We start from the raw sequence: 20,209 nt of genomic DNA, 5'->3' as shown, positions 1-20,209 counted from the left end.
TGAGGTTGAACTCGAGGATCGAGCTGAGCCCACAGATGTGGCACCAAATCGGTCACCGAGGAGGACCATCACGTTAATCTCCAACATGGCCGAGCCTCACGATCTAGCACTTAGCCCAACGGGCACTGAGCCGTGCCCTCTGGGATTGGCCGTACAATCGGGCTTTGCCGAGGGCGAGTACCCAGCCAAGCACGAGGCCGGGCACCAAGGGCTCGGCCGTTTGAAGCGAGCAATCCCCAGAAGTGATGGATGCTACCTGCCCCAAATCACAGGGCCACTTCGTCAGATCCCGATAAACACGGGATACGAATCGGGATGTAATCCCACAACGGAATCAAATTGCACTCCCATAAGGACTCTTACCTCGTTAGGTGTCTGACCCCAAAAATAACTGTCCACTCTGCGAGGAAGAGACCTGCCAATAGAGGACTCTTACCATACAAGGACTCCTCCAACCGCCTCATCTCATCCTATAAATACTCAGGTATGGAGCTCAAATGCTCATCTCACTTTTTCACTAAGTTGTTACGCTGTTGCATCGGGAACCTAACTTAAGCATCGGAGATTCCTTAACCGGAGCCACACCGGCTCTCTTGTGCTTACTCAGTTTTTGCAGGCTCATCCGTGGGCGAACTGGGTGGTAGAGGTTTTAACATGCAACATATTTGGCACCGTTTATGGGAATGACGTAAGCTAGTCATCGTCGTTTCTACCAATCAAGAGAGCAAGAACAATGGTTATGCAAACAAGGTCGACACAACACGGCTCTGCCTCCTGCGGGGATGAACTGCAACCTGATATGGTGGCCCGAGCCAAGCTGAACTGACAAGGGTTGAATTTGCCATCGCCTCCCCTCATGTTAGAGAATTTGGATCCTGAAACCCCGGTGAACAATCAGCAAGTCATGGACCTTTAGTTGCAACTACTGCACACCAACGAGATGTTGCAAACTTTCATGGGTTAGATGGCCTAGGCTGGGTTGCTAGGCCAGCCGCCGGTTGCACCCCCTTGGCACCAGCTCTCGTCGAGGGAAACCTGTAACAGTACGGTGGCTGGCATCAAGCCGAGTAGAGCTGAGTAGTGTCGTCCCGTCCACCCGGTCAAAAAACTCCACCCCCTTGCACCCATAGGAGTGCTCGGTGAGATGAGTCAGGTCATCATCAGAGCTTGAGGGCGGGGGGAGAGATCGAACCAATAGCTTTGGTCGCTAGAAGATCGGTGTTCTCCGGTTGCTTCAGGGAGGACGGGCCACCGACGGGATGCTGAGAACAATGGGGGGAACCCAACAAGAGACGTGTTATGGAAGAAGGAGAAAGATCTCATCATAGCCCTTGGCGTCGAAGCCCACCTCGCCAAGAAGAACAAAAAAGGAGCCCCCGCGGGTCCAACTTTCAAGATGAGAGACTAACATGAAGAGGTGAAGCTGACTGAGCCGATCAGAATGGTTGACCCCAATGAGACTAGCACGCGGGCCGATCTCAGGACGAGGGCTGAAATGGCCGACCTCTGTCGGATGAACGTGAGAACTGACCTCGGGCCTAGGAGCTAAACGACTGAGCACCCAAAACTGAAGTAGAAAGGAGGCTATGAGAATTGGCCGAGCAAGTTGAAGGGTTAAAGAAGCAGGCGACTCCGGATGCCTACTCAGTGGTCAGACGGTACCTTTATCCTCCCGAGATCATAACTACACCACTATCGGCTGGGTTCAAGCCATCTCCCTTTGACCAGTATTGACGGGACCACCGACCTGATAGATCACATCAATTACTTCAACGCGATGATGACCATTGATGAGCACATTTATGTGTGAAATTTTAGGGCATAAATTATACATTTTACCACATTGGACAGAGTTACTCGGTGCTTTCTTGTGCTTTTCAGGGTTTAGGTGAATTCTTGTGAAAATGAAGGAGATGATGCTAAGGAGATGTTTTTAAGCTTTTTAGAAGTGTAAATAGATGCATAGCCCATCGAGTCAGCTTCGCAATGGTTCAAACGACACTTAATTCTGAGTTGAAACGAAGAAGTTATGGCCGTTTCCGTAACGACGCGTGAAAATGGTCTGCAGGGGTTTATTTATAATTATTGACAGTCGGATGGGGACAAAGTGAAACGGAAGTTCGGATTTTAGGGGCCTTAATGAAATTATCAGAAGTTACTTTACTGTACCCGAAAGATTCCATTTGGAAGGCTCTGGACAGTCCAACTTCAACTTGAGATATCTTGGGCTCCCCAACTCCGAATTGGATGAAATTTGGGTCTATTTTGTGTGATTTTTCGCGAGGAACACAATGGTGAGACTTATATAAGCACCCCATGCTCCACGTTTTTTGAAGGACAGAATGGGTATTTTATTTATTCTTGAAGGAATCCTAGTCATCACCCTTACTCTCTCTCTCCTCCAACTTCTCAAGGGCACTTCTGAAATTCTACTTGGGATAGATTTATATTTTCTCATCTATGGAAGGTTGAAAAATCAAAGATGCTTTGATTTTATTGCTTGGAGAAGATATCTACAAAGAAAAGGAAGCACTTGTTAAAATTGGAAGTTTATTTTTCTAGAAATAGAAGCTCTATGTAAACAATCTTCTCTTCTTCTTCTTTCTATTTTTTTCTTTTTTCTTAGGATTCAAGGCATTGTAAAAGAGGAAAGAGAAGAGAATATTCTCTTTTCTTAGGGAATATTTCTCCTACACTTCCATCTTCTCTCTTCTCCTCTCTTCCACCTATAAATACCCCCTACCTCTCTTGTAAAAATTGGCTCATTCACTTAGTGAAATTTCTTCTCTTCTTCTCCTTCTAATTTGTGATTTTTGGCTTTTCTAAGTTCTAGTTTGCTTTTATAATTTTTAGTTAATGGTTATAATAGGTTTAGTTTATGCTTTAATTTCAATTTAAGTCTTCAATTGGGTTGTAATTTCTTAATTCTAGTTTAGGTTTTAAGCCTTCTAGTCTAAGTTCTTAAGTTGATGACAAGACTTGAAGATTTAGAAGAGGAGGCCATGGTAAGTTTATGCAAGTATTCAAGCTTTTCATTTACATTCATGCAAGCACATCCAGGTTTTACTATCTAAACTCTCAATCTCATTCTCCATCTCCTCTATCTCTCTCTATCTTCTTCTTCTTCCCCCTCTATTTCTTTTATTTTAATTTTATATGGTTGTGGTTTATGGATGCATTTTTATTCCCTTATTTCTTTTTATGTGGTTAGTATGTGTGGCTGCATTTTTATTCCTTTCAATTCGCTTTAGTTTGATAGGTTAGATGCTCATGTGTTAGGACGTTGATTTAATCCCTTAATTTTGTTAGATGCTTATGAGTTAGGATGCATTGATTTTCGTTAGTTTAATTAGTTTAATTTAACACTTTAATTTGGTTCATTTTGCATTACTTTTAAGTTAGTTAAATAGAGTGGCATATATCTCCTCGTGTTCGACCCGTAGCTACGATTGACCCGTACGCTTGCGGTTTTATTTTAACTCAAACAAGTTTTTGGCGCCGTTGCCGGGGAGATTATTGTCCATTTTATTTATCTGATTTTTAAGTAGTTCGAAGTGTTTTAGTTTATTATTTTCTCTTTTTTTTTTTTTTTTTTTTTTTTTGAAAAAAAAAAAAAAAATCAGTTTTTGAAAACCTCTTCTTGTTTCTCTTCTGTTTCAAATAGTGTGCGCCCAATCTAAAGTCCTTCATATGCTTCAACCCTCCATCTTTTGGTGTCCCTCATAGGATTAAGTTACCTATGACGCTACATCTTGACTTGGTTGGGTGGATTGACATGTGACTTATCTTTGGAGGTGACCACTCTTGATAACAGGAAAGCGACATAGTGAGAGTGTTGGAAACATAAACGTATAGTAGACCTCCATTCTACATCAGAATCCATATTGGAGTCGCACGTAGGTGGCTATAGAAGACTATACGGGTTCCCTTGCTGTCAACCTATATGGCATCCTTATAGCTTTTGAACCATTGTTTCGATTTTTGAGGGATAGAGATGCACTATCTACCTTGGGGTCCCTCTTGTTTCTAGTTTTTTTTTTTTTTTTTTAAGTGTTTTATTTTTCTTTAATTTTTCTAAAGGAGACCTCATCTATTTAGGTGGCTAAGGTGTGGACTCGTGATTCAAGTAATCGTCTTATTAGAAGACCACCTTCTCTACCACCTTTGACCATGGGTGACCAACAACCCAAGACTCTTAAGGATAGGTTTTACCCCACCAGGGCTGCACAACCCTCATGCATTAGTCTGCCTGTTGTTACAGGGAATAACTATGAACTCAAGACCAACTTCATCAGCATGCTACCCCATTTCCATGGGATGGCTAATGAGGATGCATATCTCTTCCTTAGGGAATTTGAGGAGGTCTGTGTTCTAATTAAGGTCCGAATTTGACTGATGATGCAGTTAGGCTTAGGTTTATACCCTTTGCCCTGAAAGACCAGGCCAAGAAGTGGCTCTATGGACTGCCAACAAACTCCATTAATACATGGGATGAGTTCACCATTGTCTTTTTGAGAAAATTCTTCCCTCTTCACAAGACCAATAAGCTTAAAAGTGACATCCTCCAGTTCAAGCAGAAACCACATGAGTCCTTTTCTAAATTCATGGAAAGATTCAAGGACCTCCTCTTAGAATGCCCTCACCATGGTTTTGACTTGTGGCAGCTATGCCAAATTATTTATGAGGGTATTGATTATCAGACCAAGCAACTTGTAGAGTCTATGTGTCCAGCAGGCTTTACTTCTTTTTCTGAGGAGAATGATGCATGGACATTCTTAACCAACTTGGCTGATAAGACTAGGGAATGGGAATCTTCCCAAGAGGCTGAAAGGACCACTAAGGGGTATCTCATTGAGGGTATGCCAGCCAAGGAGGCCAAACTTGATAGCCTCATAAAACGGTTGGAGTCCATAGTTCTTAAAGAGTCTATACCAGTTAATCCGGTCAACCAAGTCAACCATGTATCGGTATGCAGTTGGTGCCAAACCCCTGGACACCTTTCTGAGGAATGCCCCAACACCTTGGTGGGCAATTCCAGCACTGAGAATGTAAGTGCTCTCTACCAAAATAACCCATATAGCAATACTTACAATCCAGGATGGAGAAATCACCCCAATTTCTCATGGAATCAAGGGAACCAAGCAGGCCCATCCAACTTTAACCATCAAGGCCAGGTTGGTGCCCAAAGGACCAACTATGCACCACAAAGCCAAGGAATGTCTCCTAACCCCTTTCCCCCTCGTCCTCATCCAGGACCTTCTATTAATTCTGCTAGGCCTCCTCTCCTTGCACCTTATCAGCAACCCCCAGGGTTTACCAATATAGGAGAGGCAACAAGACTGAATGAGATGGACAACAAGATAGCTCTTCTCATGACAAGCCACAATAACATGGAAAAACAACTCAACCAGCTTGTCACAATCCTGTATAAGAGGGAAACAGGGAAGTTACCTAGCCAGCCTGAGCCAAATCCTAGGCATCAGGTTCATATTGACAAAAGGTACCCAAGCTCCTCCAACCAATGTTGCACAAGGCCAACAACCAAGGGCCCTCCGGCAGGTAAATGTTGTTTATGCTTTAAGGAGTGGCCGTGAGTATCAACAAGGCTAGTGCACCTCGGTCTTTATCATCTCATACTCCTGTTGACTCTCCCCCCTTCTGAAGAGGCCATTGAAGTGCCTACAGTTTCAGGTTCGTCTGATGAACCTAAAGATATACCAGATGATTTGGTTGAGGAAACCAAAGAGGATTCTGTTGAGGAAGTCAAAAAGACCAACCCTGAAAGAATTTATACCCCACCTGCCCCTTTCCCAAATAGGTTGGTTAGCAAGAAGTCTCCTTCTATGGAGAAGATATTGGATGTGTTCAAACAGGTTCAGGTGAATATCCCCTTGTTGGATGCTATTGCCCAGATCCCCGCTTATGCTAAAGTCCTCAAAGACTTATGCACCCAAAAGCGGACCACCAATGTGCCCAAAAAGGCATTCTTGGCTGCTAACATTAGTTCTCTAATCTCACAGCCTGTAGCAGCCAAGCATAAGGATCCGGGAAGCCCCACCATCTCTTGCACTATAGGCCATACTACTATTGATCATGCCTTATTGGACCTTGGTGCAAGTGTGAACCTCTTACCCTTTCATGTCTACCAACAACTGGGATTGGGAGAACTGAAACCGACCAAAATTACTCTTCAACTTGCAGATCGGTCGGTTAAAGTTCCTAAGGGAATGATTGAGGATGTCCTGTTGAAGGTTGGGGAATTTATTTTTCCTGTAGATTTTATTGTTTTAGATACCCAACCCACTGCCAACTTCAAGGACCAAATCCCAATCATATTGGGTAGACCATTCCTAGCTACCAGTAATGCTTTAATCAATTGCAGGAATGGTCTCATGAAATTATCTTTTGGCAATACTTCTGTTGACTTCAATGTGTTTAGGTTGGGCAAGCAGCCTGACATGGATGAAGAGGTGCATATGCTTCAAGGATTTCCCGATGATATTGATACGTTCTTTGAGATTGATTTTGATTCGGGATTTCAAGAATGTATGCAAGAATTGGAGGGTGTTGATGATACTCCCTTATCTGAGGTCTGGAGCATCCAACCACCTTTGGAGCCCCTTGGACCCCTATCCACTTCCATTCCCAAATCCTCTATTATTGAGCCCCCCACATTAGAGTTGAAGGCATTGCCCTCCAACCTCAAGTATGTCTTCTTAGGACATGATCATACTCTTCCTGTTATTATTGCTTCTGATTTGACTTCTATTCAGGAAGAAGAGTTGATTAAGCTTCTAAAGGATAATAAGGAAGCCATAGGTTGGACCATGTCTGACATCAAAGGTATTAGCCCCTCCATTGTTCAACATCATATACATCTGATGGAGAGTTCCACACCTTCTAGGGAACCCCAAAGGAGGGCTAATCCTGTGATGAAAGAGGCAATCAAGAAAGAGATCCTAAAATGCTTGGATCATGGCATCATTTATCCTATTTCTGATAGCCAATGGGTGAGTCCTGTGCAGGTTGTGCCTAAGAAAGGAGGAGTCACTGTAGTTGAGAATGCTAATAATGAGTTGATTCCAACCCGTATCCAAACAGGATGGAGAGTGTGCATTGACTATAGGAAATTGAATGCGGCAACTTGGAAGGACCACTTTCCCTTACCTTTTATTGATCAGATGTTAGAGAGACTAGCTGGCCATGAATATTATTGTTTTCTTGATGGTTATGCAGGCTATAACCAAATTCATATTGCTCTAGAGGACCAACACAAGACCACTTTCACATGCCCTTATGGAACCTTTGCTTACCGGCGTATGCCTTTTGGGCTTTGCAATGCCCCTGCTACATTCCAAAGGTGCATGATGAGTATCTTTTCTGATATGGTAGAGCACTTCCTAGAGGTGTTTATGGATGATTTTTCTATTCATGGCTCTACTTTTTCTAATTGCTTGCATCATCTCTCTTTGGTTCTTAAAAGATGCATAGAAAAGAACTTGGTCCTGAATTGGAAGAAGTGCCACTTCATGGTAAAGCAAGGTATAGTTCTTGGTCACATTGTGTCCAAAGAAGGGATCAAGGTTGATAGATCTAAGGTAGACCTTATAGCCAATTTACCACCACCCAAGAGTGTGAAGGACATTCGATCTTTTCTTGGCCATGCAGGTTTTTATAGAAGGTTCATCAAGGACTTTAGCCAGATAGCTAGACCTCTCACCTCTCTTTTGGCAAAGGACTACCCATTTGATTTCTCTTCTGAGTGTCATGATAGTTTTGAGCAATTGAAAAGAGCGTTGACTTCAGCCCCCATTATTCAAGCTCCAATTTGGACAGTTTCATTTGAACTTATGTGTGATGCCTCTGATTTTGCTATAGGGGCTGTTCTTGGGCAAAGAATCAATAAATTGCCCCATGTGATTTATTATGCAAGTAGGACTCTTAATGATGCACAACTTAATTATACCACCACTGAGAAAGAATTTTTAGCTGTTGTGTTTGCTTTAGAGAAGTTTAGGCCCTACTTGGTTGGATCACATGTGATTGTTTATACTGACCATGCAGCTATCAAATATCTTGTGCAGAAGAAAGATGCTAAGGCTCGCCTCATTAGGTGGGTCCTTTTGTTACAAGAATTTGATCTTGAAATTAGGGATAAGAAAGGGTGTGAAAATTTGGTTGCGAGACCATCTATCCGCTGCATAATTCTTTATTTTGATTCTCCATCAACGAGAATTTTCCTGATGAGTATCTGATGGCAGTGTCTAGTGAACCTTGGTTTGCTGACATTGTTAATTATCTGGTTACGGGTGTGACACCTGCACATTGGTCCACCCAAGATAAGAATCGTTTCTTTTCACAAGTTAAGTATTTTTTTTGGGATGATCCTTATCTTTTTAAGACCTGCCCGGATCAAGTAATCCGGAGATGTGTCCCTGATCATGAGCAACAATCTGTCTTATCTTTTTGCCATGATCAGGCTTGTGGAGGCCATTTTGGGCCTAATAAGACTGCGGCCAAAGTTTTACAGTGTGGATTTTATTGGCCTAGTCTGTTTAAAGATGCTTTTACTTATTGCAGGGCATGTTCTTCATGCCAATCCTTAGGGCGTCTTACTAAGAGAAATATGATGCCCCTCAACCCAATTCTGGTGGTTGAGGTGTTTGATGTATGGGGTATTGATTTCATGGGGCCTTTCCCTAACTCTTTTGGTAACTTGTACATATTACTTGCTGTGGACTATGTGTCCAAATGGATTGAGGCAGTTGCTTGTAAGACCAATGACCACAAGGTGGTTGTGAAATTTCTGAAGGAGAACATCTTCTCCCGTTTTGGTACTCCCCGGGCTCTCATTAGTGATCGGGGCAAGCATTTTTGTAATCGGCCTTTTGAGGCCCTCATGAAAAAATACGGTGTCGTCCATAAGTTGGCCACACCCTACCATCCCCAGACCAGTGGCCAGGTTGAGGTTTCAAATAGGCAGATCAAGCAAATTCTTGAGAAAACCATCAACCCGAACCGCAAGGATTGGTCTAACCGATTGGTAGATGCATTGTGGGCCCATAGGACAGCCTTCAAGACCGATCTTGGTCAATCTCCGTACCGTCTGGTGTATGGAAAGGCATGTCACTTACCTGTAGAGATTGAGCACAAGGCCTTTTGGGCTATCAAAAAGCTTAACTTTGACCTACACACTGCAGGTGCCCATAGGAAACTCCAACTATCTGAGTTGGAAGAGCTTAGGAATGAGGCATATGAGAATGCCCGAATTTACAAGGAAAAAACCAAGGCTTTCCATGATAGGCACATTTTGAGAAAATCTTTTGAGGTAGGCCAGAATGTTTTGTTGTACAATTCTCGTTTGCATATCTTTTCAGGTAAGCTGCGTTCTAGATGGGATGGGCCCTATATTGTTCAAAAAGTTTATCCTCATGGGGCTGTTGAAGTCCTCAATCCAAGTACAGGAGCTACTTTCAAGGTCAATGGCCAAAGATTGAAGCCGTACATAGAGATGCCTACTCCAGTTGACGAAGAGGTCATGAATCTCCATGAGCCTATGTACCTTGACCCCTGATATCCTGGTATGTATCCCCTCCCTTGTCCTTATTCTTTCTTTTCTGCATGCATTGAGGACACTGCATGAATTAAGTGTGGGGGGGTGTGTTGGACTTTAATTGTGAATTTTATGAATTTGAATTTTGTGAATTTTGATTGTGGCGATAGTTTTTAGGTATGTGCATAAGTCTCTTCGATTTACAAAGCGAGAGAAAGAGGGAATTAGGTATCCTAGCATGCGAAATAATAAAAAATCCATTTTCAAAGACGGTAATTGGTTTGTATCCGGTGAGAGGGATTGAATTGAAAAATATGAGCGTTATTTCATTTGATGGCTAGATTCCTCTATGTGTTTTATGGACCCTTTGATCTTTTGGCTAGTAGTTGAGACCAATTTGTTTGTGGCAAGACAAGGCATGAAAGTGGAAGTGAATGAAAAAAAGAAAAAGAAAAAAATAAGGAATAGAAAAGAAAGTGGAATTCCTTGGGACTAGACAGGCACCTGTGCCTCATGAAGCGGGTGACTTGATCGAAATTCCTTGGAAGGAAACTCAAAAAAAAAACTCTTGCATCAATGTCTCAATGTCTTATGGATATATGCAAAAAGCGAAGCTACCAAGTATTTGGGTGTCTGGTGTATGCTCCACCATGTCATTCAGAGAACAGTAGTGGAGTAGAAATAGAGTTTGTGGTTGAGAAAGAAAAAAAAACTTTTGCCTTAATGCCTGAAAAAAAAAAAAAAAAAAAAAGTATGGTCAACAATACTCAATGCCTAAGTCTTTGGTTCCATCGATGCTATGGGGGGTTTACTTGAAGATGAGTAGTGTTCAGAAAATATGAGGAGATCCCTTGAACTTGATGCATGCTTGTTACTTGAATTGATGTGGGGTGATAAAATTCAAGTGTGGGGGAACCTTTGGCTCCTTAATCTTTAGTTGAGTATTTCTTTGAGATTGTGTGCCCTATCTTACTTATGCCATGAGAAAAATTTACATCATTCTTTTTGATTTATTGAATTTTGGGTGTATATTCACTGCAAACACCCACGAGACTTAACTCGTCCACTAGGGGTAACCTAGGGGTTCAAAGGCTTGTTGTACATGCTAAGTGCAACCGTGATTCCTACGAAAGTGAGTTAGGATTTTCTGCATTCTAGGTTAGTTTTTGTTTTTGCTTTACTTGAGGACAAGTAACGTTCAAGTGTGGGGGAATCTGATGAGCACATTTATGTGTGAAATTTTAGGGCATAAATTATACATTTTACCACATTGGACAGAGTTACTCGGTGCTTTCTTGTGCTTTTCCAGGGTTTAGGTGAATTCTTGTGAAAATGAAGGAGATGATGCTAAGGAGATGTTTTTAAGCTTTTTAGAAGTGTAAATAGATGCATAGCCCATCGAGTCAGCTTCGCAATGGTTCAAACGACACTTAATTCTGAGTTGAAACGAAGAAGTTATGGCCGTTTTCCGTAACGACGCGTGAAAATGGTCTGCAGGGGTTTATTTATAATTATTGACAGTCGGATGGGGACAAAGTGAAACGGAAGTTCGGATTTTAGGGGCCTTAATGAAATTATCAGAAGTTACTTTACTGTACCCGAAAGATTCCATTTGGAAGGCTCTGGACAGTCCAACTTCAACTTGAGATATCTTGGGCTCCCCAACTCCGAATTGGATGAAATTTGGGTCTATTTTGTGTGATTTTTCGCAAGGAACACAATGGTGAGACTTATATAAGCACCCCATGCTCCACGTTTTTTGAAGGACAGAATGGGTATTTTATTTATTCTTGAAGGAATCCTAGTCATCACCCTTACTCTCTCTCTCCTCCAACTTCTCAAGGGCACTTCTGAAATTCTACTTGGGATAGATTTATATTTTCTCATCTATGGAAGGTTGAAAAATCAAAGATGCTTTGATTTTATTGCTTGGAGAAGATATCTACAAAGAAAAGGAAGCACTTGTTAAAATTGGAAGTTTATTTTTCTAGAAATAGAAGCTCTATGTAAACAATCTTCTCTTCTTCTTTCTATTTTTTTTCTTTTTTCTTAGGATTCAAGGCATTGTAAAAGAGGAAAGAGAAGAGAATATTCTCTTTTCTTAGGGAATATTTCTCCTACACTTCCATCTTCTCTCTTCTCCTCTCTTCCACCTATAAATACCCCCCTACCTCTCTTGTAAAAATTGGCTCATTCACTTAGTGAAATTTCTTCTCTTCTTCTCCTTCTAATTTGTGATTTTTGGCTTTTCTAAGTTCTAGTTTGCTTTTATAATTTTTAGTTAATGGTTATAATAGGTTTAGTTTATGCTTTAATTTCAATTTAAGTCTTCAATTGGGTTGTAATTTCTTAATTCTAGTTTAGGTTTTAAGCCTTCTAGTCTAAGTTCTTAAGTTGATGACAAGACTTGAAGATTTAGAAGAGGAGGCCATGGTAAGTTTATGCAAGTATTCAAGCTTTTCATTTACATTCATGCAAGCACATCCAGGTTTTACTATCTAAACTCTCAATCTCATTCTCCATCTCCTCTATCTCTCTCTATCTTCTTCTTCTTCCCCCTCTATTTCTTTTATTTTAATTTTATATGGTTGTGGTTTATGGATGCATTTTTATTCCCTTATTTCTTTTTATGTGGTTAGTATGTGTGGCTGCATTTTTATTCCTTTCAATTCGCTTTAGTTTGATAAGTTAGATGCTCATGTGTTAGGACGCTGATTTAATCCTTTAATTTTGTTAGATGCTTATGAGTTAGGATGCATTGATTTTCGTTAGTTTAATTAGTTTAATTTAACACTTTAATTTGGTTCATTTTGCATTACTTTTAAGTTAGTTAAATAGAGTGGCATATATCTCCTCGTGTTCGACCCGTAGCTACGATTGACCCGTACGCTTGCGGTTTTATTTTAACTCAAACAACCATGTACGGGGGAACAAAAGTGGTATCTTGCCAAGCTTTTTCGTCATCCCATAAAGGTGCGGTGACCTCATGGTTCTCGTGGCTGCCGCCGAATTCCATAACAAGCTTCGCCCAGCTCTGCTGAGCCTTTGTCACGCGCTTCCAGAGTAGCATGAAACACAAGAAGACGATGGTCAATCTCCTTAGCGTGACTCAGAGGCTCGATGAATCGATCTAAGCATTCGTCTCTCGGTTTAACAAAGAATCCTTGGACATCAAGGACTTGGATGAGGCAACAACCCACACGGCAATGAGCAATGGACTCATAGACATGGACCTTATCAAGGACTTGGCCCGAAAGCCTACTAAGAACATGGCCGAGCTCTTGGAGAGGTGCAATACTTATCAAGGACTTGGCCCGAAAACCTACTAAGAACATGGCCGAGCTCTTGGAGAGGTGCAATAAGTTCACTAACATGGTGGAGTTGCTCCAAGCATGAAAGACGAATAAAAGCAAGGGAAAGAAGAAAAGGTCAGTGACTGACGCTTGAAAAGATGAGAAGTGGACCAAGACTGACCGCTAAGCCGAGAGAACGGACCGAGCTCAAAGTCTTGAGTACACACCCTTGTATACCTCTCGCAGGAGATTTTGATGTAAATACAGGATGACGGGTACATCCACCGACCTCGATCGATGTAAGCTAGGTCGTCCCAGAACCCTAACAAGTACTGCCTATTCCATAAGGACGTCAGTCGCGACACAAAAGAGTGCTACTAGCTGAAAAGAGAAATTGAAGAGCAGATCAAAGCCGGGCACCTGAAGCGGTACATTAAGGGGAGCCGGGAAGAGCGCAGAAGTTGACGGCCCAAAGATTACGATCAAAAGAAGCCTTAGCCGAGGCCTGAGAGTCAGAGTGCCGAGCACGATGAAGGGAAAGCCTGAGCCAAAAAGAAAGATGATGGATCCGGGCTGAGCAATGATAAATGAACTCCCATATACACCATCCTTGAAGGACCCGAACACGAATCTACACGGAAGGCCAAGGCAAATGCGCAATTCGTCGGGGTCGCGGAGATGCCAAGCAAAAGGCCATAGTCCGAGGCAACCATCTCCTTCATCAAGGTCGACCTGGAAGGTATAAGTTTACCTCATGATGATGCTTTGGTGGTGCAGGTGGAAATTGCGAGGAGACCCATTCAGCGGGTGTTGATCGATACGGGAGCGTCCGTGGATCTCATGTCACTTGACGCCTATTGACAGTTCGGGTTCGGTGATGATGCACTCAAGCCGGAAGAAACCTCCCTCCATGGATTCTCGGGGGCCGCTTGTTACACCCACACCCCAGATATACCCCTATACCCAGGGGCAATCCAGATCTTTACCAAGGGCAATGCCACGGTGGCATTGGTCAACACCCATGACCTTAAACTTAGAATATTACAATGAGAGACCCCTTGAAGCCCTGGAATTGTGGGCCAAAGCCCCTTCATTTTCCTTGAAGTTTGGGCCTTGACAGTAGCATCGGAGTTATGAATGGACTCACTCTTGCTGAATCTGCTCGAGGGTCTGCCCGTGCTGTCATCAGTCTTTTTGGTTAGTTTTCCTATGGGACCCACATCCTCGTGTCTTGAACACCCTAATTGAACCTTAGGACCATATGAACCCCTACCCTTGCCATGGGTTGGTTATCTGGACCATGAAGTGGGGCCTACCAGGCCTAACTTAAGTATGTAATGGGTTTTATATACCCTAGTCTAAACCAAACAAGACCTAAGGGCTAATAGGCCTAAGTGAGGTTTGAACCCAACCCAAACAGACCCTAACTAGCCAAATGGACCTAAAACCCATGACTTGGACCAAACATGGCCTAATGCCTAACCCAAAACCCATTTTAAAGCCTAAAGACCCAACTACATTCTAAGACCCCTAACTAAACACACCCTAAGGACCCTTCTACCCCCTTAAAACCAAAAGAACTCCATTTATTCCCTTATCTCTCCCCCTCCCCAAAACCGTGGAGGAGAAGAGACAAGAGAAGGAGAAGAAGGAGGAAGAAAGAGGGAAGAAGTAGAAGTGGAAGAGGAATGAGAGGGGAAGGGAAGAAGATGGGAGCTATGCCAAAATGGCTGGCTGCCCCACATCTCCTTCTCTTGCTGACCGGACAAAGAAGGAAGAAGAAGGTAAAGGAGAAGAGATGGAAAGGAAGGGAGGAGAGCATAAAGGCTCACCTAGCCTTGGACTCCACTCCTCCATTGGAGGATCTCACCAAGGTAAGCTCCCCAAACCTAATTGTCCTCCATTTTCCCCCTTTGTTTTGATGTTTTCTTGAGCTTGGACTGACCTAGAGTTCCATTGGGACTCAAGGTGGAGCTCAGTCCCTAGTTGGAGCTCTAATGGAGCTGACCTAGGTCTGGTTTTAACCCCTTGGTGCTGCAATTGTAGCCATGGCTGTGAAGCCTTGGTTTTGGAACTTGAAGCCCAACCCTTGGACCCCAATTGTGATAAAACCTTGTAGGATCCTGGATCCATGAGGTTAAGCCTAGGATCTAGTGACCCTAGGGAGGCTTAGACACCCCTTACTTGTTCCTGAGGTGCTAAGGAGCTCCAAGCTCCAAGCTGGAGTTGAAACTCCTTGAAATCTAGGAAGAGACTGTCGGTGGACGAACGATCAGATCCATCTATCGTGGTACAGCCCATCAGTCCACCCAGTATAAACCCTGAATAATAGCTTGAGCGGACAAAGACACGGATTCACTATGTTTGCCTCCGCCCGTGGCCTGTTGCTCTCGGGTCCTATCTCAGAAATTGAACGGATGCAGGGGCGGACCCAAGAAGCACTTTCGCCCGTGGATCCGGTCCCTTTTATGATTGCCTCAGGTGTTGAACGGATCAATGGCCAGATTTAACTAAGAAGTTCCGTTCATGGGTCCGCTCACTCTGTTTTTACCTTTTGGCCTGAACGGAGTCAGGGGCAGATTCACCTCTACTGAGACCGCCCGTGAGTCCGCTCGTGCTGTCTTGGTTGAAACTTGATTTTAACCTTGAGGGCCTAGTATGGAACCCTTCTATACCTATTTTAATGATCTCTTTTGTATGTCTAGGCTGGTGCACTGGTGAGATTCATGTGAACCATGCTGGATGACACCCGATGCCCGGGGAGATTCATGCCAGTCACGTCGGGCTACACCCTTGTTAGGTGAGTGGGTTCTGGGTGGCTTTGTTGGGTTTGATTTTTATATAATTGTCAATATTAAGCATGCTATTGTATATTTATAAGCATTGTGTGCATTGCATTGATTATATCAGATGTGAATTGTTATGAATGTGATAGCATGCTCACCATTGTATCGGGATACGGTGCCGGGTGTGCCGGTAATGGAACCCCAATTTATTTAATTATGAAATCTGTTATATGCCATCCTGATCTGTATGTGCCGTGCCATGCTGGTACTCGGGTACTAGATGGAATGGGACGTTGATGCAACCGAAATACCTCTCGGGATGATAGGACTTGCATATAGTATATCTGTGGCTAGGATGCTTGTTCCCTTATGCTACGACCCTTGCCAACAGGAGTTTATGTGTTGGATAGTCTGAGCACCTGTGGTCTGTGGAGGTGGGAGAGGCCAGGGTAGGGGTAGTGATGGCTATCGGGGTTTGCCACTGGGTAGTCATGATGGATTCTACCGGCATAGGTCCCTTCGTGATAATTGAGGTCTCACTTGGGCGATAGGATAAGTGACCCTCAGTGTTTTCCGAGTTATCACAGTAGCATATACTTGATCGATAAAATTGTGTGCTAGGTGGAAAATGAATCTAACATTAGCATGCATCATTCTGATTGATATTGAATGTGTGATGTGTGCACATTCCCCTTTGCTCCCTCACTAGCTAGTGTAGCTAACCCCGTTGTACAACCACTTATTAGTTTATATGCAGATAACCTCTTGATGAGCACCGTTGGATGCGGATCAAGTGGAGTTGATGACTGCGACTTGGATGTAGATGTACACCCAAGCATTTGTGCCTTTGGGGCGATTGTTTATTATTATTTAATTTCTGTATTCCTTTCATAATCATGTATAAACTGGATGCTTATTTAATAGGAGAGATTGAATGGTTGCGAACACTGATATTGTACTATGTGTTATCATTAGAGAACCGATGCTCTATAATTTCACATATTTGAATCTAATTTTGCTTCCGCTAATTCTGTGATTGAAACAATTTATTTCTTTTGGTATGTTCCTTTTCGTTATCAACATGTGATGATAGGGGAGACTGTGGCTCGGGACACTGCATCTGTGATCCTGGTAGGTGTTGGGATGATGTGTGATTATCCTAGTCATACCCTATGTGGCAAAATATATTACATCGGGATAGGGGCGTGACAGAGTGGTATCAGAGCGTGATGCTCTGCACCGACTACAGTCTGAACGTAACCACTTGATTTACTCTCCATAAATTAGGTTCTAAATTAAAAATCTCAAGAACATAAATGGTTGTGTGCAGACTTAGGGAGAAGATTGATTGGGGGTAGAAACAAGAATTTAGATGATAATAGACAACATGAAACTTAGAATTTGAAAACATAGGCTGTTAGGCTACAGCTGTGTAATTGCTTGGTTGAGTCTTAAGTAGGTACTAGATGGGTGATGAGCACATTTATGTGTCAAATTTTAGGGCATAAATTATATATTTTACCACATTGGACGGAGTTACTCGGTGCTTTATTGTGCTTTTCAGGGTTTAGGTGAATTCTTGTGAAAATGAAGGAGATGATGCTAAGGAGATGTTTTTAAGCTTTTTAGAAGTGTAACTGGATGCATAACCCATCGAGTCAGCTTCGCAATGGTTCAAACGACACTTAATTCCGAGTTGAAACGAAGAAGTTATGGCCGTTTCCGTAACGACGCGTGAAAATGGTCTGTAGGGGTTTATTTATAATTATTGATAGTGGGATGGGAACAAAGTGAAGCGGAAGTTCGGATTTTAGGGGCCTTAATGCAATTATCAGAAGTTACTTTACTGTACCCGAAAGATTCCATTTGGAAGGCTCTGGACAGTCCAACTTCAACTTGAGATATCTTGGGCTCCCCAACTCCGAATTGGATGAAATTTGGGTCTATTTTGTGTGATTTTTTGCAAGGAACACAATGGTGAGACCTATATAAGCACCCCATGCTCCACGTTTTCTGAAGGACAGAATGGGTATTTTATTTATTCTTGAAGGAATCCTAGTCATCACCCTTACTCTCTCTCTCCTTCAACTTCTCAAGGGCACTTCTGGAACTCTACTTGGGATAGATTTATTTTGAAAGATATTTTCTCATCTATGGAAGGTTGAAAAATCAAAGATGCGTTGATTTTATTGCTTGGAGAAGATATCTACAAAGAAAAGGAAGCACAAGTTAGAATTAGAAATTTACTTTTCTAAAAATAGAAGGTCTATGTAAATAATCTTCTCTTCTTCTTTCTATTTTTTTATTTTTTTCTTAGGATTCAAGGCATTGTAAAAGAGGAAGGAGAAGAGAATATTCTCTTTTCTTAGGGAATATTTCTCCTACACTTCCCCCTTCTCTCTTCTCCTCTCTTCCCCTATAAATACCCCTTGCCCTTTGGGTTGTAAGAAGTTAGTTTTTTAGTTCAGTTTTTAGTTAGTTTTTAGTTCAATTTTAATTCAGTTTTTTAGTGTAATTTTTACTTCATTCACTTAGTGAAATTTTCTCTTCTTTTCCTATTTTTTGCTGAAGTTCTTAGTTTTGATTTCAAGTTCCTAGTTTTGATTTCATAAGTCTAGTTTAATGGTTATAATAGTTTTAGTTTAAAGCTTCCTAGTCTAAGTTCCTATGTTGATAACAAGACATGGAGATTTAGAAGAGGAAGCCATGGAGAGTTTATTCAAGTATTCAAGCACATCAAGGTATCTCATTCTCTAAACCCTTAATCTCATTCTCCCTCTCCTTTATCTCTGTCTATCTTCTTCTTCTTCTCCCTCTATTTTTTTTATTTTTTATTTTTATATGGTTGTGGTTTGTGGATGCACTTTTATTCCCTTATTCCTTTTTATGTGGTTATTATGTGTGACTGCATTTTTATTCCTTTCAATTTGCGTTAGTCTGATAGGTTAGATGCTCATGTGTTAGGATGTCAATTTAATCCCTTAATTTTGTTAGATGCTTATGAGTTAGGATGCATTAATTTTTATTAATTTAATTAGTTTAATTTAACACTTTAATTTGGTTCACTTTGCATTACTTTTAAGTTAGTTAAATAAAGTGGCGTATATCTCCTCGTGTTCGACCGTAGCTACGATTGACCCGTACGCTTGCGGTTTTATTTTAACTCAAACAAGTTTTTGGCGCCGTTCTTTGGGGAGATTATAGTCCATTTTATTTTTTTGATTTTTAAGTAGTTCGAAGTGTTTTAGTTTATTATTTTCTCTTCTTTTTCTGAAAAAAAAAATTAGTTTTTGAAAACCTCCTCTTGTTTCTCTTCTGTTTCAAATAGTGTGCGCCCAATCTAAAGTCCTTCATATGCCCAAACCCAGCTAATCTTGGTGCCCCTTGATTCGTTGGGTGGTTTGGATTGGCATGTGACTTACCTTTGGAGGTGACCACTCTTGATAATAGGAAAGCGACATAGTGAGAGCGTTGGAAACATAAACGTATAGTAGTCCTCCACCCTACATCAGAATCCATTTGGAGTTGCCCGTAGGTGGCTCGTGAAGACTATACGGGTTCCCTTGCTGTCAACCTATATGACAACCTTACAGCTTTGGAACCATTGTTTCGATTTCTGAGGGATAGATGCACTATCTACCTTGGGCTCCCTCTTGTGTTTAGTATTTTTTTTTTCTAGTCTTTTATTTTTCTTTAAATTTTTTTTTTATTTTTATGGGAGACCTCAATTTGGGATAGGTGGTTAGTTTAGAATTATGGGAGATACACTTCCAAATAAGACTTTGGGGGAAAGATGGACCTATGTTAAGGCAACCATGATTTTGGAGGAAATGTTTAAACAGGTTAGGGAAGCCAAAAGTAGTGAGATAGAGAATAATTTTGCACCACCCCAGTACAATTTTGCTCCCCAACCCAACTATGGGCTTTCAGAAAATTTTGATTGGTTACATCCCCAAACAATCCATGTTATGGAAGGATGCCCTAATCTGTATGGGGGTAACTATGGTGATGAGAATGTGAGTCTTCAATTTCAATATAATTTTTTTGGCACTTACAATCAGGGGTGGAGTGATCATCCCGATTTCTTGTGGGATCAATGGAATAACCAAGCTGGACCACCCAATTTCCAATATCATGGTCAGTTTGGTCCTCCAATGCCCAACCCTCCATTAAATCTTAACGGGCCACCTCTCCTTGAACCATATCACCAACCCCTTGAGTTTCAAAACATGGGTGAGGAGGCCAGACTGAATGAGCTTGAGAAATACATAGACCTTCTCACAACAAGCCAAAATACCATGGAGAAGCAACTCTATCAACTGATAACCATGGTGCAAGAGGGGGAAACGGGTACATTACCTAGTCAGCTTGAACCACCCCATCCCCAATTTAATGGTATTGAAAGTCCACCTCCCCAGTTTGAGGTTAATGAGAGTCATTCCCAACAAGCTGCTTTTCATGATGATTTATTTGTTGAGATTGAGTCTCCTCAGGATATTAGTGAAGCGAGATTTGATGAGCTACCTGGGGAAGTCCAACTTTTTCCTGAAATTTCTGATTTTAGTGAGCCTAGTGTT

General features: G+C 41.9%; 1 non-coding gene across 1 annotated transcript; it reads right to left on the bottom strand.

The window, feature by feature from the left end:
* Positions 1-4,544: 4,544 nt before the first annotated feature.
* LOC122666389 lies at positions 4,545-4,651 on the bottom strand. Its single transcript, XR_006333581.1, has one exon. It is a non-coding gene; the product is annotated as a small nucleolar RNA R71 (small nucleolar RNA).
* Between the last annotated feature and the right edge of the window lie 15,558 nt (positions 4,652-20,209).

This window comes from Telopea speciosissima, chromosome 6 (assembly GCF_018873765.1).
Source record: "Telopea speciosissima isolate NSW1024214 ecotype Mountain lineage chromosome 6, Tspe_v1, whole genome shotgun sequence".
Classification (NCBI taxonomy): domain Eukaryota; kingdom Viridiplantae; phylum Streptophyta; class Magnoliopsida; order Proteales; family Proteaceae; genus Telopea; species Telopea speciosissima.
This window is presented reverse-complemented; position numbering and strand designations above follow the sequence as displayed.